The sequence below is a fragment of the Salmo salar genome, chromosome 09, assembly GCF_965601325.2.
Source record: "Salmo salar chromosome 09, fSalSal1, whole genome shotgun sequence".
Taxonomy (NCBI): domain Eukaryota; kingdom Metazoa; phylum Chordata; class Actinopteri; order Salmoniformes; family Salmonidae; genus Salmo; species Salmo salar.
Window position 1 is genome coordinate 16,891,317 of NC_138299.1, and position 17,451 is coordinate 16,908,767.

The 17,451-nt window shown below is 44.1% G+C and overlaps 1 protein-coding gene and 1 long non-coding RNA gene across 4 annotated transcripts in view; both read right to left on the reverse strand.

Annotated features, from left to right (window-relative positions):
• The window catches only part of LOC106610785 (AT-rich interactive domain-containing protein 1B), a 231,187-nt gene that overhangs the window by 93,979 nt on the left and 119,757 nt on the right, over positions 1–17,451 (reverse strand). The gene's annotated exons all lie outside the window — the stretch shown is intronic.
• LOC145857998 (uncharacterized) lies at positions 2,555–10,445 on the reverse strand. Its single transcript, XR_014378703.1, has 2 exons — positions 6,460–10,445; positions 2,555–5,878 (listed from the first exon to the last, which is right to left on the reverse strand). It is a non-coding gene; the product is annotated as an uncharacterized LOC145857998 (long non-coding RNA).

The window sequence follows — 17,451 nt, forward strand, 5'->3', positions numbered from 1 at the left end:
ATTTTGGCCCATTCCTCTTGACAGAGCTGGTGTAACTAAGTCAGGTTTGTAGGCCTCCTTGCTCGCACACGCTTTTTCAGTTCTGCCCACACATTTTTTATAGAATTGAGGTCAGGGCTTTGTGATGGCCACTCCAATACCTTGACTTTGTTGTCCTTAAGCCATTTTGCCACAACCCATTTGCGACCAAGCTTTAACTTCCTGACTGATGTCTTGAGATGTTGCTTCAATATATAATGTGTCGGGCTGTATCACCGCCTGGTACGGCAACTGCTCCGCCCACAACCGTAAGGCTCTCCAGAGGGTAGTGAGGTCTGCACAACGCATCACCGGGGGCAAACTACTGCCCTCTAGGACACCTACACCACCCGATGTCACAGGAAGGCCAAAAAGATCATCAAGGACAACAACCACCCGAGCCACTGCCTGTTCACCCCGCTATCATCCAGAAGGCGAGGTCAGTACAGGTGCATCAAAGCCGGGACCGAGAGACTGAAAAACAGCTTCTATCTCAAGGCCATCAGACTGTTAAACAGCCATCACTAACATTGAGTGGCTGCTGCCAACATACTGACTCAAATCTCTAGCCACTTTAATAATAAAAAATTGATGTAATAAATGTATCACTAGCCACTTTAAACAATGCCACTTTATATAATGTTTACATACCCTACATTACTCATCTCATATGTATATACTGTACTCTATACCATCTACTGCATCTTGCCTATGCCATTCGGCCATCGCTCATTCATATATTTTTATGTACATATTCTTATTCATTCCTTTACACTTGTGTGTATAAGGTAGTTGTTGTGAAATTGTTAGGTTAGATTACTTGTTAGATATTACTGCATGGTCGGAACTAGAAGCACAAGCATTTCGCTACACTTGCATTAACATCTGCTAACCATGTATATGTGACAAATACATTTTGATTTGATTTATATCCACATAATTTTCCTGCCACATGATGCCATCTATTTTGTGAAGTGCACCAGTCCCTCCTGCAGCAAAGCACCCTCACAACATGAATCTGCAACCCCCGCTTCACGGTTGGGATGGTGTTCTTCGGCTTGCAAGCCTCCCCCTTTTTCCTCCAAACATAACGATGGTCATTATGGCCAAACAGTTCTGTTTGTGTATCATCAGACCAGAGGACATTTCTCCAAAAAGTACGATCTTTGTCCCCATGTGCAGTTGCAAACCGTAGTCTGTTTTTTTTATGGCGGTTTTGGAGCAGTGGCTTCTTCCTTGCTGAGCAGCCTTTCAGGTTATGTCAGTATAGGACTTGTTTTACTGTAGGTATAGACACTTTTGTACCCGTTTCCTCCAGCATCTTCACAATGTCCTTTGCTGTTGTTCTGGGATTGATTTGCACTTTTCCCACCAAAGTACGTTCATCTCTAGGAGACAGAACGCGTCTCCTTCCTGAGCGGTATGACGGCTGCGTGGTCCCATGGTGTTTATACTTGCGTACTATTGTTTGTACAGATGAACGTAGTACCTTCAGGCGTTTGGAAATTGCTCCCAAGGATGAACCAGACATGTGGAGGTATACAATTTTTTATTCTGAGTTCTTGGCTGATTTCTTTAGATTTTCCCATGATGTCAAGCAAAGAGGCACTGAGTTTGAAGGTAGGCATTGAAATACATCCACAGGTACACCTCCAAATGACTCAAATGATGTCAATTAGCCTATCAGAAGCTTCTAAAGCAATGACATAATTTTCTGGAATTTTCCAAGCTGTTTTAAAGGCACAGTTAACTTAGTGTATGTAAACTTCTGACCCACTGGAATTGTGATACAGTGAATTATAAGTGAAATAATCTGTCTGTAAGCAATTGTTGGAAAAAATACTTGTGCACAAAGTAGATGTCCTAACCGACTTGCCAAAACTATAGTTTGTTAACAAGAAATTTGTGGAGTGGTTGAAAAACGAGTTTTAATGACTCCAACCTAAGTGTATGTAAACTTCTGACTTCAACTGTACACACAATACCCCATAATGACATAGTGATAACATGTTTTTAGATATTTTAGATAATCTATTGAAAATGAAATAAATAAATATCGAATTAACATAAGTATTCTCACCTCTGAGTTAATACTTTGTAGAAGTCCTTTTCAAGTAGATTTAATCAAAATTGTAACTTGGAACATACACTGTCTTCTTGGTAAGCAACTCCAGGGCAGAGTTGGTCTTGTGTTTTAGGTTATTGTCCTGCTGAAAGGTTAATTTATCTTCCACCGTCTGGAAAGTAGACTGAACAAGGTTTTCCACTAGGATTTTGCCTGTGCTTAGCTCCATTTCCTTTTTATCCTGAAAAATTCCCAGGCCCTTAATGATTACAAGCATACCTATAACATGATGCAGCCACCACTATGTTTGAAAATATGAAGAGTGGTACTCAGTAATGTATTGTATTGAATTTGCCTTAAACATAACAGGACAAAAAGTGAATTGCTTGCCACATTTTTTGCAGTATTACTTTAGTGCCTTGTTGCAAATAGGATGCATTGTAAAGAGTGCGCTGGGAATCGGGAAGCAAGTTCAGGGAGCACATCATTTAATGAACAAAACAAGAAACACAAACAATGCCTGGGGAAGGAACCAAAGGGAGTGACATATATAGGGAAGGTAATCAGGGAAGTGATGGAGTCCATGTGAGTGATGACGCACAGGTGAGCGTAACGATGGTGACGGGACCTAGAAGCCGGAGAGGGAGCACACGTGACATGCATGTTTTGAAATATTTTCTTTCTTCTTTTCACTCTGTCAATTAGGTAAGTATTGTAGAGTAACTACAATGTTGTTGACCCATCGTCAGTTTTCTCATATCACAGCCATTAAATGCTGTAACTGTTTTAAAGTCACCAATGGCCTCATGGTGAAATCCCTGAGCAGTTTCCTTCCTCTCCGGCAACTGAGTTAGGAAGGAGGCCTGTATCTTTCTGGTGACTGGGTGTATTGATACACCATCCAAAGTGTAATTAAATAACTTCACCATGCTCAAGAGATATTCAATGTCTGCTTTTTTATTTGCACCCATCTACCAATAGGAGCCCTTCTTTGCAAAGCATTGGGAAACCTCCCTGGTCTTAATGGTTGAATCTGTATTTGAAATTCACTGCTCAACTGAGGGACCTTACAGATAATTGTATGTGTGGGATACAGAGAAGAGGTAGTCATTCAAAAATCATGTTAATCACTATTATTGCACACAGAATGAGTCTATGCAACGTATTATGTGACATGTTAAGCAACATTTTACTCCTGAACCTATTTAGGCTTGCCATAACAAAGGGGTTGAATACTGACTCAAGACATTTTATTAATTTACACATTTCGAAAAACATAATTCCACTTTGACATTATGGGGTATTGTGTGAAGGCCAGTGGGAAAAAAAATGTAAATGTAATCAATTTTAAATTCAGGCTGTGTCACGTCCTGACCAGAAAAGGGGTCATTTTGTTATTGTAGTTGGTCAGGACGTGGCAGGGGTGTGTTTGTTTTGTGTGTTTCGGGGTTTTTGGGTTATGATCTATGTTAATATATTTCTATGTTTGTTCTAGTTCTTATATTTCTATGTTTAGTTTATTGGGCTGACCTTCAATTGGAGGCATCTGTTCCTCGTTGCCTCTAATTGAAGGTCCTATTTAGTAGGGGTGTTTTTTTCCATGGGTTTTGTGGGTAGTTGTTCCTTGTATAGTCAGAGCACCTTACAGGACTGTTTTTTCGTCGTTGTTTTTGTAATAGTGTTTTGTTTTGATTTCCATCTAATAAAAGAAGATGAGTATTCATATCCCCGCTGCGTTTTGGTCCACTTCTTACGACGCACCTGACAGGCTGTAAAACTACAAAATGTGGAAAAAGTCAAGGGGTCTGAATACTTTCCGAAGGCACTGTAAGTATTCAAACCCTTTACTCAGTACTTTGTTGAAGCAAGTCCGGGCTCTGGCTGGGCCACTCAAGGACATTCAGAGACTTGTCCCGAAACCACTCCTGCGTTGTCTTGGCTGTGTGCTTAGGGTCGTTGTCCTAGTGGAGGGTGAACCTTCGCCCCAGTCTAACTGAGGTCCTGAGCACTTTGGAGCAGGTTTTCATCAAGGATCTCTCTGTACTTTGCTCCGTTCATCTTTGCCTGGATCCTGACTAGTCTCCTAGTCCCTGCCGTTGAAAAACATCCCCCACAGCATGACGCTGCCACCACCATACTTCACCGTAGCGATGGTGCCAGGTTTCCTCCAAACGTGACGCTTGGCATTAAGGCCAAAGAGTTCAATCTTGGTTTCATCAGACCAGAGAATCTTGTTTCTCATGGTCTGAGAGTCTTTAGGTGCCTTTTGGCACACTGCAAGCGGGCTGTCATGTGTTTTTACTGAGAAGTGGCTTCCGTCTGGCCACTCTACCATAAAGGCCTGATTGGTGGAGTGCTGCAGAGATGATTGTCCTTCTGGAAGTTTCTCCCGTCTCCACAGAGGTCAGAGCTCTGTCAGAGTGACCATCGGGTTCTTCTCCCCCGATTGCTCTGTTTGGCTGGGTGGCCAGCTCTAGGAAGAGTCTTGGTGGTTCCAATCTTACTCCATTTAAGAATGATAGAGGCCACTGTGTTCTTGGGGACCTTCAATGCCGCATAAATGTTTTATACCCTTCTCCAGATCTGTGTCTTGACACAATCCTGTCTCAGAGGTCGACTGACATTTCCTTCGAACTCATGGCTTGGTATTTGCTCTGACCTGCACTGTCAACTGTGGGACCTTATATAGACAGGTGTGTGCCTTTCCAAATCATGTCCAATCAATTGAATTTACCACAGGTGGACTGCAATGAAGTTGTAGAAACATCTCAAGGATGATCAATGGAAACAGGATGCAGGTGAGCTCAATTTCGAGTCTCATATCAAAGGGTCTGAATACTTATGTACATAAGATAGTTCCGTTTTTTATTTTTAATACATTTGCAAACATTTCTAAAAACCTTTTTCACTTTGTCATTATGGGGTATTGTGTGTAGATTGCTGAGGAAAATATTTTATTTAATCCATTTTAGAATAAGGCTGTCACCTAACAAAATGTGGGAAAAGTCAAGGGGTCTGAATACTTTCCGATGGCACTGTAAGTGTTGACTAAAAAGTGTTGACAGTGCTGAGTAAGAACTTAAACAGCAGCTCTTTGCTGTATTCATTGACTCTCTCTCTAGTCATGGTTTTAAACATGTTCACAGTATCAACTTTGTTGTAGATTTATTTTACTGCCTATAGTGCACTTAATTTGCTCTCCGGGTCCGCCGGGAAAGCAGAGTTTGTACATTCAGAAACATGAAATGGTTCACAATCGGAACACTTCTACCCGGCGCACAGGGCAGCTAAATCGGGTGCACCTACCACCAACAGGATGATGCTTTTTCTTCGTTTTTTTTACAGAAATGTTTATAAATGCCTTGGAGATCGACTAGAAATGCCTTGGAGATCGACCAGTCGATAGTGATCGACCGGTTGGTGACCACGGCACTAGGCCTATAGCCTAACACAAAGAGTCAGAATTAGAAGCATGCAAGAAAGAGGAAATGACCAGTGGCAAGCTGAGCTACTGGGTGAAGATTAGCTAGCTATGTATGGTATGTATATCTATGTATTTGTCCTGCGAGGTTGTGATTGTCCCTTAGCCCTGTTTGCAGCCTCATGAGCATGTTGTCCAGTCTCTCCAGCCCCTGCCTATCCTTGTCACAATGGAGCACAGGTGACATGTCCATTGTGTCGTCCTCCTCATAAAGGTGTGAGAGCTGATAGTCCCACACAGTGTCCAAATTTCCTCCGGCTCCTCCATTTCAATCTCCTCCTCTTCATCCTCATCTTCCCCAAGTAGCGATGACCCTTCAGCACATGAAAAGGGAATCATGAATGGAAGGGAAATGTACAAGTTATCAGGGTAAGGCTTTGCTACATGAATTCTTGCAATCAACAACAGCCAGTAGGCTTACTATTTTTAGGAATCATAGCTATCACAGATAAAAATGTCATAATATATCTAGATATCTAGCTATGTAGCTAGTTAGCTAGCTAGATATATGGGGATCATACATTTTGCAATCCTGCAGCAGCCCTCTCTTCTGCCTGGCTGGCTAGTTACAGTAGCTAGGTTCATGTCTAATCACTAACTTTAGCCAGTTCATTTTAGCTAGGTCATACCTAATACCTCTTCAAATTGTAAATATTTGTACTTTATTTTGTACAGTTATGAATGAAAACATTTACATCAAAAATACAAGAAAATAGCTAACTCAAGTAGCTAGGTTTAGCTAGCTACCGTGTCTCGTTTTGGCTGATTGTCTAACGCTACTTGGCTTATGATCACAATTTCATTTCACAGACTCAAATTAACAATCGTAAAAAATACTCTAAAATAGACATATTATAATTACCAACATAAATAGGAATTGTATACAGTTTCTTACCTTAATATTGTGGTCCTGATCTCATTGACAGAGCTGTCAAAGTTGTGAGAAATCTTTCAGGGCCCTGAAAGCTGCATGTGCACACTCCCTTAAATCGTTTGGAGAAAATATTTATATTTTATTCAGCGTTGTTCAATTGTATTCTCCATACTACATGATAACATAAATAATGCCACGGAATTCTAAGCAAATCCTGTCTGCTAAATGAACTAGTGTAGCCCACAGCCATTTGGCATAGCCAGATCAGGACCTAACATAAGGACAACTCAGAGTATGCCATTCTGTTCTTTCGAACAGAATAGAATTTCTAAATGTTCATCATATCCTGCTACATTAGACCGGTCTAAAATAAGTAATGGATTTATTGTGAAGGTGTAGGCTATATTACATGGATTTATTAGAGTTTTTAAAATGTAGATGTTCCAAAGGTCTGCATCAGTGGCTTGTAGGCTATGTGTGGAAACCAGGAGATGCTAAATGTGTTTATGTTGATTAACGGTCAATTACCGTGAAACCTACAGTTATTTGGTTGACAATCACCGGCTGGCGAAACTTCGTGACCGCCACAGCCCTAGGCCTAGATATATAACATTTATTAATAACAGGCCAACACACAGAGAGAAATGAATGCATGTGTTTGATTTGCCTTACACTATGAATAATGCATTAATAAATATTACATTGCCCTTAAAATACGCAGCATTAAATGTTTTTTTTTTTGGCAAGGCAACTATATTGTTGAATACAACAACAAAAAAACAGACAAGTAAATGTACAATTAAGTCAAGAAAAATAAAATACAATATAATGTACTTATGGCATAATAAAGTGATAAATGTTGTAAGATGAGAAATCATAAGCTGACAATAGAAGAATGGTACATAAGAAGGAGTATAAAGCCCATGAAGCAGGCATGCATGTATGTAACAGAAAGGACTACGGTCTCTCAAACAGAATAAATATCAAAACCAAACCGCACAAAACATGTCAGTGTCTTAGCCCAAAAGTTGTGCCATTTTGTCTTGGACACTTTGATATTTTTCCTCTATACTTGTCTTTAATACATATTTTTTCTCCAGTATATTTTTCTCTCTTGAACTTTTCAGTGTTCAGAATGATGATAAACATGATGTAACAGCCCGCATTGAAAGCTGAGTGACAGAAAAGACAACTTCAGGACGCCAGACAGGACAAGACAAACTTTCTAGAACAGAAACTGGTTACACAATACTGAGAGAGCTCGGTATGGGGCAGAAAAAAGTGAAATATTGGCCAGAACCATGGCAGACATCCCAAGAAGACTAGAGGAACATAGATAACATTCCACCATTTAGTTTCCATATTCAAACTGATGTTTCTGAGGAACTGAAGACTGATGACGACCCCACTGGCCCGTTCTCATCCAACAATCACCCGACAGAGAAATCAACTAACTATCTGTGATATGCTAGAGTGGCTGAGCCAATCAGAGGACACCATGGCTGATGTAAGCGTTGTCAAAGGAGAGGTGACACCCGTGAGAGGCTGATTTAATAACACAAGAGATGAAACGGCGTCAGACACACAGATCTGTTCATACCAGAGAGAGAGCAGCGTTTGTTCAAGAACACACGTCTCCTCCCAGTCCCAGACCTCTCTTCCTCTCACTCTGCTGTGTGTGTGTGTGTGTGTGTGTGTGTGTGTGTGTGTGTGTGTGTGTGTGTGTGTGTGTGTGTGTGTGTGTGTGTGTGTGTGTGTGTGTGTGTGTGTGTGTGTGTGTGTGTGTGTGTGTGTGTGTGTGTGTGTGCGTGTGTGTGGCTGAGGAGCCAGACTATAAAAAGACGGTCTGGTATGATTTTATGGCAATGTCTTAGTAGTGTACTGTCACAGGGCTGTATATTTCAGTTCACCTCGGGGGCGTAGTGTTAAGATATATACACACTCTCTCTCTCACTCGCTTGCATCCCCCCCCTTCCTCTCTCACTCTCTGCGGCTGTGTTGTATCGCTGCATGTATCACACATAGGAATTCGAGGATGGACTTGGCAAGCAAGCATGAGAAGCAGCCTGGGACGCCACTTCAGGAAAAACGTGTCAATGACACTGACGTTGAGATTGTTCCTCTTACAGGAACAAGAGACCTAGCTAACAACAAACGTTTGGAGAACGTTCCCTAAAGAGTCTCATTAGGTCAATTCATAGGAATGTTGCTGTGATGGGCAAGGAATGTTTCCAAGAGATCCTTCTCTTAATGTCAACTAGAATGTGGCTACCATGTTCTCAGAAGTTATGATAAGAATGTTCTGAATGCTTTTCATGGGAACGTTGCAGGAACATTTATGTGTCCAAAGAAAAATGCATTACACATCACATCGCTGAGCCATTTAGGGATAATCACAAACAGTATTTTCAACTTACATATTTGACGTACGTTCAACATGGCCTCACTGGGACTTGAACTCACAACCTATTGGTTCATGGTACATCGATCTTCCTGCCACGCCCCCATGTCCGTGTCAGGTATCAGTTGATCTGCGTATTCTCATCATTGATTGGATTCACTTATCTCAGCCAAGGGTGTTCTGTATAGTCGTCTAATGTTGGTGAACCTGTTTTAATGATACTCCTGAACCTGTTTTAATTATACTCCTGAACCTGTTTTAATGATACTCCCGAACCTGTTTTAATGATACTCCCGAACCTGTTTTAATGATACTCCCGAACCTGTTTTAATGATACTCCCGAACCTGTTTTAATGATACTCCTGAACCTGTTTTAATGATACTCCTGAACCTGTTTTAATGATACTCCCGAACCTGTTTTAATGATACTCCCGAACCTGTTTTAATGATACTCCTGAACCTGTTTTAATGATACTCCTGAACCTGTTTTAATGATACTCCTGAACCTGTTTTAATGATACTCCCGAACCTGTTTTAATGATACTCCTGAACCTGTTTTAATGATACTCCAAAAGATTTTCTTGACTTTTTGTCACGTCCTGACCATTGTAAGATGTTATTTTCTATGGTAGAGTAGGTCAGGGTGTGACAAGGGGGTGTTTTGTGTTTTTCTATGTTTTCTATTTCTATGTTATTAGGTTCTAGTTTTTGTATGTCTATGTTGGTTTGTTTGGGATGATCTCCAACTAGAGGCAGCTGGTCCTCGTTGTCTCTAATTGGAGATCATACTTAAGTAGGGGTTTTTCTTCCTGGGTTTTGTGGGTGATTATTTTTGAGTAGTGTTTGTTTCACCTCTGTGTCACGGTTTGTTATTTTGTTTATTCAGTTTATTTTATGTATTGCATAGTTTCACAGATTAAATAAAATGTGGAACGACACACACGCTGCACTTTGGTCCTTTTCTTCCTACAACAGCCGTGACACTTTGAACAGAGCTGAGATTTACTTCGAAGTGCATTCACCTTATTGCTTACACCTATCACATTGTGACTATTGGCACAGTGCTTAGGGCATTTATCATTGGTGCTGGGGGCCTAAAACACACAGATGACACATTGGAAAATGTTCATTTAATTCTGGACATTTACAGATCAGCTGTACATTTAAATTACCCTCAATAATTACAGAAGGTAGAAATTATATTATTATGGGCTATCAGCATCAACTGTTTTGATGACATCTGTCAAATTATGAACTGGCATTCATACATTTTGTAAATGAAACAGGAAAACACTTTGTATTGATGTTGCAGTACTAAAGTGAATGGCTGCTGTTTAGAGCCATTGTTTGATGGTGGCAGTAGCTGTCCTAGCCAGCAGATGGCGCTGTGCATACTGACAGCCCAGAGTGACTGACTGACTCCACATCGAAGACCGGTTTATTAAACCCTTATACCAGACCAGATCCCTGTATAGCTTGGAATAGGAGACATTTCTCATCTCATAGGACACTCCATATATACCACCAAATATCAGATAACTGCGTCTCAAATGCAATTTCGGCTACATCACCAAACAAGACAAACGAATGGCTTCAGTAATACTGTGTGTGTGTGTGTGTGTGTGTGTGTGTGTGTGTGTGTGTGTGTGTGTGTGTGTGTGTGTGTGGTGTGTGTGTGTGTGTGTGTGTGTGTGTGTGTGTTTCCGTGTGTAAACAAATAGATCCCTATTCAATCATGTAAAAAAACATTCATTGTATTTGGTCCTGACAACAACAAAAAAGTCCCTTTTTCCCATTTCACACTAATCTTTCATTTCCAGCTCCTCCTTTTGAGATGTAAAAAGCATGAAGACTCCTTCTCCAGATCTATCTTTAACTTGTTTTGTGAGATGATATTGAATTGAGAGCGATAGAAGAAAAGGAACGCTGGCTGCTATCTCCCCCCCCCCCCCATCTCTTTTCTCTCTCATGGCTTCTATCTTAATTTCACTGGGGAATCATTTGACAGATATTGCCCTTGAAGAGGCAGCCTGCGCCTCTCCTCTCCTCTGCAGCCAATAAGGGCCCACTAGAAGAGAAATACACAGAGGGGGAGGAGGGGGAGGAGGGGGAGGAGGGGGACGAAGGCAGGAATGGAGGGAAGGAGGGTGGTGGAGGGGTAAAAGTTATTAAGTGGATGTGAAATGCTGTGTAGCCAAAAAGGTTGTCTGGAATAGGAAATTAAAACTTGCATCGCTTTTGGCTTTAAATAGATTTGGTTTCATTATGGGCGCCAGGGCCGGTTAGAGTCAAATCCCTGTAGCTCCGGAGAGAGGGAGTCAAGGAGAGACAGGGAGGAAAGGAGGGATGGGAGAGAGGGAGACATGAGGAGAGGGGGCTAGAGTGATAGGGTAACATGGGAGAGAGGGAGACATGAGGAGAGGGGGCTAGAGTGAGAGGGTAACATGGGAGAGAGGGAGAGAGACATGAGGAGAGGGGGCTAGAGTGAGAGGGTAACATGGGAGAGAGGGAGAGAGACATGAGGAGAGGGGGCTAGAGTGAGAGGGTAACATGGGAGAGAGGGAGAGAGACATGAGGAGAGGGGGCTAGAGTGAGAGGGTAACATTGGAGAGAGGGAGAGAGACATGAGGAGAGGGGGCTAGAGTGAGAGGGTAACATGGGAGAGAGGGAGAGAGACATGAGGAGAGGGGGCTAGAGTGAGAGGGTAACATGGGAGAGAGGGAGCGAGACATGAGGAGAGGGGGCTAGAGTGAGAGGGTAACATGGGAGAGAGGGAGCGAGACATGGGGAGAGGGGTCTAGAGTGAGAGGGTAACATGGGAGAGAGGGAGAGGATAGACACCTGCTCTCAGGCGACACGAAAGAGAAGGAGGAGATAGAGAAAGATTAGACGGAGAGAGAGGAGAGCGTGTATGTGTTATTGTGAAAAAATCATTGTGTACATGTACACACTTCAAGCTCAATGAGGAGGAGGAGGTGAATTTAAATAAACCAACATTAAAATGCAGAAACCAACCAAGTATACAACATAAGCTACAGATCACAGTACAACAAAGATGCAATAAACATTCCCTCACTAAGCCTCGCCTCACCTCTCCTTGACCATCTGGCCTCCAGACCCCAATCATCTCAGTGCTAAAACACATCAACACCAGGCAATAGCAAACCTCACAGAGGATTTATATCAACAATCTGTCCATATCCAGAGAGGTCACTTCTATTGACCCCTAGAGCTGTGTGTTGTGTTTTATCCTGGAGGCTCCAAGGACTGGACTGTTCTAGTCTGCTCTGGTCTGCTCTGGACTGGTCTGGTGTGGGGATAGACGGACACAGAGGAGCAGAGGAGGTGCAGAGGAGATGCAGAGGAGGTGCAGAGGAGATGGGGCCCTCAGGAAACCTATCTGGTTGGAGAGATTAGACCACTGAGGGAGCTACGGAGGCCTGGAGGATCCAAACACAAACCCAGTGTTTACCGATCTTTATCCAGACACCTCCAGCTAACGCAGTAAACAAAGACACTAATGAAACAGAAGTTAGTGAATACATTAATGAATTATCCTGCAGAGGCATTCCAAGCTGATTTGGTTAATAATAACCGTGACAACAGGGGCTGGACAGGAAGTTCTAAAGGATGTTTATAGCCATATAGCCTAGTTGTTGTGCTACTTCCTTTATGTTTATGGTGTGTTCCTGATCAAATGAAATGTTACGTTCAAATGAAAATACACTATTTAAAATAATCTCTTCTACGTGTGTGTGTGTGTGTGTGTGTGTGTGTGTGTGTGTGTGTGTGTGTGTGTGTGTGTGTGTGTGTGTGTGTGTGTGTGTGTGTGTGTGTGTGTGTGTGTGAATTTCTGTATTATTTGTGTATTTTACATGTCAAATTCTAAAGGTGTATTCCCATTTACAATGCAAAGACACAGACAGAAAGAGATGGGGAAAGTAAACAGATGAATGACTTAAGATGATCCACTTGACAGAATAAGGAGAAACCATTTCTCTTTTATTCTCGTCTCCTCCCACTGGAGCAGACAGAAAAGAGGAGGCGAGGAAAAGATGGGGAGAAAAGACAAGAGAAGCGGGGAAAAACGAGAGGATAAAAAAAGAAGAGAAAATAAGGGGAGAGAAGAGGAGAACAACATGTATCAAAGAAAGAAGAGGGGACATCTTCAGTCCTCCTCTCCAGCCCTTCAGCCTCCCTCCCTCAATATTCCAGATTATGAAAATGAGCAGAGACCAATGACCCCACAGCTTTCATTGCATATTCAGCAAGCGCCACGGAACGCATGCAGGATGCTAATACATAAAGAAGGGGGAACAATAAAGGCGCGACACACTGGAGGGAGAAACAGAGAGGGAAAGAGGGGGGATAGAGGGAGGGGAGGACAGAATAGCAGTACGGCACCAGCCTCACACAAGAACAAAGTCAACATTACCTTGCCATAACAATCGAAATTATTCAATAAAATAATGGGAAAAAGAAAAGTAAATAACCTAAAAAATGGCGAAATGAAAAACAGCCTACAATAGCTAGTGAGTTTAAAAACCTGTTCACATACAATACATAAATGCATATTACACACATGGCTTTATCCTGCATCCCCTGAGCATGTGTGTGTGTGAAGTGTGTGATGTGGTGCGTGAGTGACGGGTGAGAGGCCTCTCTCTCTCTCTCTCTCTCTCTCTCTCTCTCTCTCTCTCTCTGTCTGTCTCTTCCAGGCCTGCTAAAACAGGCTCGGCATCGCGGCGCACAGCGAAGCGGCGTTCAGGCTTAACCTAGCTTAGCTCCAGCGTAGCCGCCTCATTGGCAAACATGGGCCGTGCAGCTAGCTCTGTGACACATGAAAGGACCAGACACAGGAGACTCCCCCCCCCCCCCCCCCCCCACACACACACACACCAGCGCCGCGGCTACATTAGGAGGGGGAGTAATACCTTGTAGCACAGAGGTGAGCTGACAGCTGAGGGGAGCACAGCGGAGAGAGAGAAAGAAAGGGGGAGGGAGGGTAAAAGAACGAGAGAGGGAGGGTTGAAAGCGAGAGGTAGGGTAGTAGTGACAGAGAAGTGAAAGAGAACAGTTAACAGCTCTCACCTTGAACAACACTTGTGGACTGTGAGGACAGACTGAAGCAGAGTACTGTATATTTATACCCTATATCAGGAATACATGCCTAGGTGACACATGCAGGCCATTCAGCCAACACAGGCCGGGAATTTTGTCAAAAAGGAAACACCTTGACAAGTCTATGTTTAGCCACCATTTTGTCCCAGACAGGTCCACTACTAGGCTAGAGAGGATTCCAGTCTAACTGAAATGGGAACATACGTCCCTCTAACACCAAGTCAACAGAGTACCTCTAAGAAGTAAGGCTGTTCCTGAAAGAATATAGATCTACACAGGTCCTGTCCGTTCATCTGCTGTAGAAAAACTCGTATATTTCATTCTTCTTCCCCAAAGCCCTGGTTTGCATCTGAATTTCATACGTTTTCACAGTCACCAACAAACTGGGTTTGGCTGATTTGGCCTGTCCAGCTGTCTCACCTACAGCAGTAAAGACTGGACCACACTCCCACTAACACTCACGTAAACACTCTCACTAACACCCACTTTAACTCCCACTAACACTTAGTTTAACTCCCACTAACACTCACGTAAACACTCCCACTAACACTAACTTTCATACACCATGGTTACGCTCCATCCCTGTGTTAAATGCAGTGCGTGTTAAAATGTGGGAGAAACAGGGATGAAACATCCTCTGTCACTAGTGTGACCACAATCCAACATGTAATCAACCTCCTCCCAAAAACTGGACACAGTGCCAGAGACTGGAGTCACACACAAAGATAAAACCACAACATTTACAAAGGCGAATGCTGAATCTATCAAGTTGGTTGCTGAGGGTTTTTTTTTTTTTACAAATATGTCAAAAACTTGATCCTTCTTCCCGCTGCAAGAAAGTGCGGTTCAGCGTCATGCACTCAACCAGAGCACTTTTGAAGGACTTTCAGGGGAGACTGAGTGTAATTTGCAGGGCTGGTGATGGACTGTCTGGCTGGCATTCAAGGCCTGGTTCATGGTAGAGGAGAGCAGAGTAGAGAGCTGCAGAGCTGAGCGTTTCTCACTGTGTTTCAGCTCGCTGAGGAGAGGAGAAGAGAGGAGCACTGCACTAAAGCAGTGACACGTAGGTAAACACAAAGAGCCATGCAGAGACAGAGAGAGCGAGTGAGAGAGACAGAGAGAGAGAGAGAGAGAGAGAGAGAGAAAGGGATAGAGAGAGAGCAGAAAAATAGTTGTCAGAGATGAACAACGAAAGTGGATGCCTGCCTGACCCTCCTCCCCTCCCCTCCTCCCCCAACCACCACCTCCCTGCCTGCTCCTCTCACATCACTGTCGCTTCCTGCCATTCTTGGGTGACGTCTCCACTCATCCGGCAGTCCTGCCCCGGTTACCCTCTCTCTGTCATATCCTTTAGGTCTGCCATGCTGTGAGCTCTGTCCCCACACATAACACTCCCACTTACGCTCCATCCCTTATTGATTAGCAGGCCCAGCACGCCAGCTCTCTGAGTGTGTGTGTGTGTGTGTGTGTGTACGTCTGGCCATCTCAGACACACTCTGACAAGCCTGTCTCATAATAGTGGATGATGCTCTATGGTAGGATCGATTGGAGGCGCTGTCTGTGTTTAAAGAACAGACACAATCCAATGGTAGGAGATACAACAGCCATGAGCATTTTATGAACTACTGTCCTCCCCAGTCCCCTGCCCCCCCTCCACTCCTCTCCTCTCCTCCTATCCTCGTCTCGTCTCCACTCCTCCCCTGCCCCCCCCTCCACTCCTCTCCTCTCCTCCTATCCTCGTCTCGTCTCCACTCCTCCCCTGCCCCCCCTCCACTCCTCTCCTCCTATCCTCGTCTCGTCTCCACTCCTCCCCTACCCCCCCTCCACTCCTCTCCTCTCCTCCTATCCTCGTCTCGTCTCCACTCCTCCCCTACCCCCCCTCCACTCCTCTCCTCTCCTCCTATCCTCGTCTCGTCTCCACTCCTCCCCTACCCCCCCCTCCACTCCTCTCCTCTCCTCCTATCCTCGTCTTGTCTCCACTCCTCCCCTACCGCCCCTCCTCCCTTCCCCTACTTACCCCCTGCTCCACTCCCCTCCTCTCCTCCCCGCCCTCCCCTCCATTCCTCTACACATCTCACCTACCCCCTCCTCTCCTCTCCTCTCCTCTCATCCCCTCTCCTCTCCTCTCATCCCCCCTCCTCCCCCCTTTCCTCTCCTTTCCTCTCTTCCCCTATCCCCCCTCCTCTCCTCAGACAGCCAGGCGGCTGGGCCCCAGTCAAAGGCAGTAAGTGGCAGTATAAGGAGCTGTAAGGAGCCCAGTGAGAGGCCCTGTGTTAGTATGTCTGTGTTTTATGAGGGAACAGTAAAGCCACACGGCGCCCAGTCTTTTCTACACACTCTGCCCCAGCAGGAGACAGACAGACAGAGAGAGAGAGAGAGAGAGAGAGAGAGAGAGAGAGAGAGAGACAGAGATGGAGAAGAGACTCTCCTGTTTGCCCTCTCTGGTCCTTGCCGTTTGAGGCTGCACGTTTATGAATTCTCCTCGCAGCTCGGTGGCGTGTCGCGGCGAGGAGGGCGCTCCACAGCGGACGGAGAGGGGAAGTTTTTAATATGCAGCCACTCCAGAGGCTCGCTGGCGCTCAAGGACGGGCCCTTTTAAAAAGCCATTGAGTGAAGCATGGGCTGAGCGTGTGCTGTGGAGGCCCTGTGTAGGCCGGGACTGTAATGATGTATCAGATTATTACTGCGGCTGACAAGATGGGTATAAGGACCAGGACCCGGCTCCCAGCTTCATTACCACAGACCTGTTCTCACTGATCCCCTTTCTCTGAGGACACACACACACACACACACACACAGAAAAACACTGACACATACACATGCACGGGCCTAGAGACTCACACACACACACAGACGCAGACAGCACACACACACACACACACACACACACACACACACACACACACACACACACACACACACACACAGACGCAGACAGACACAGAATAGCACAAGCATCTGCATTCTAATCCTCGTTGATTCACTGTGAAATAAAGTCCTCCATTGAATACAGATTTACACACACAGTTGTACATTAACCCTGTGCATAACCTTTCCCCAATACTCATGTGTGACACGCCTACACAGAGGGCAATAATAATACTTTTATTATGACGATAACAGTTTCCAGACATTTCAAAGCACATAACTGGCCTAATATGAAATACCAATTGTTGATATGGTAAGTAGAATAAACACATAATATAGAATACTATACATAACATACACGGAGTGGACAAAACATCAGGCTCTTTCCATGACATAGACTGACCAGGTGAATCCAGGTGAAAGCTATGACCCCTTATTGATGTCACCTGTTAAATCCACTTCAATCAGTGTAGCTGAAGGGGAGGAGACGGGTTTAAGTGCCTTTGAATAGGGTATGGTGGTAGGTGCCAGGCACACCGGCTTGAGGGCGCCTCTTTTGTACACTTAGTGTACTCTATATATGCCATTTAGCAAATGCTTCTATTGAAAGCGACTTGCAGTTA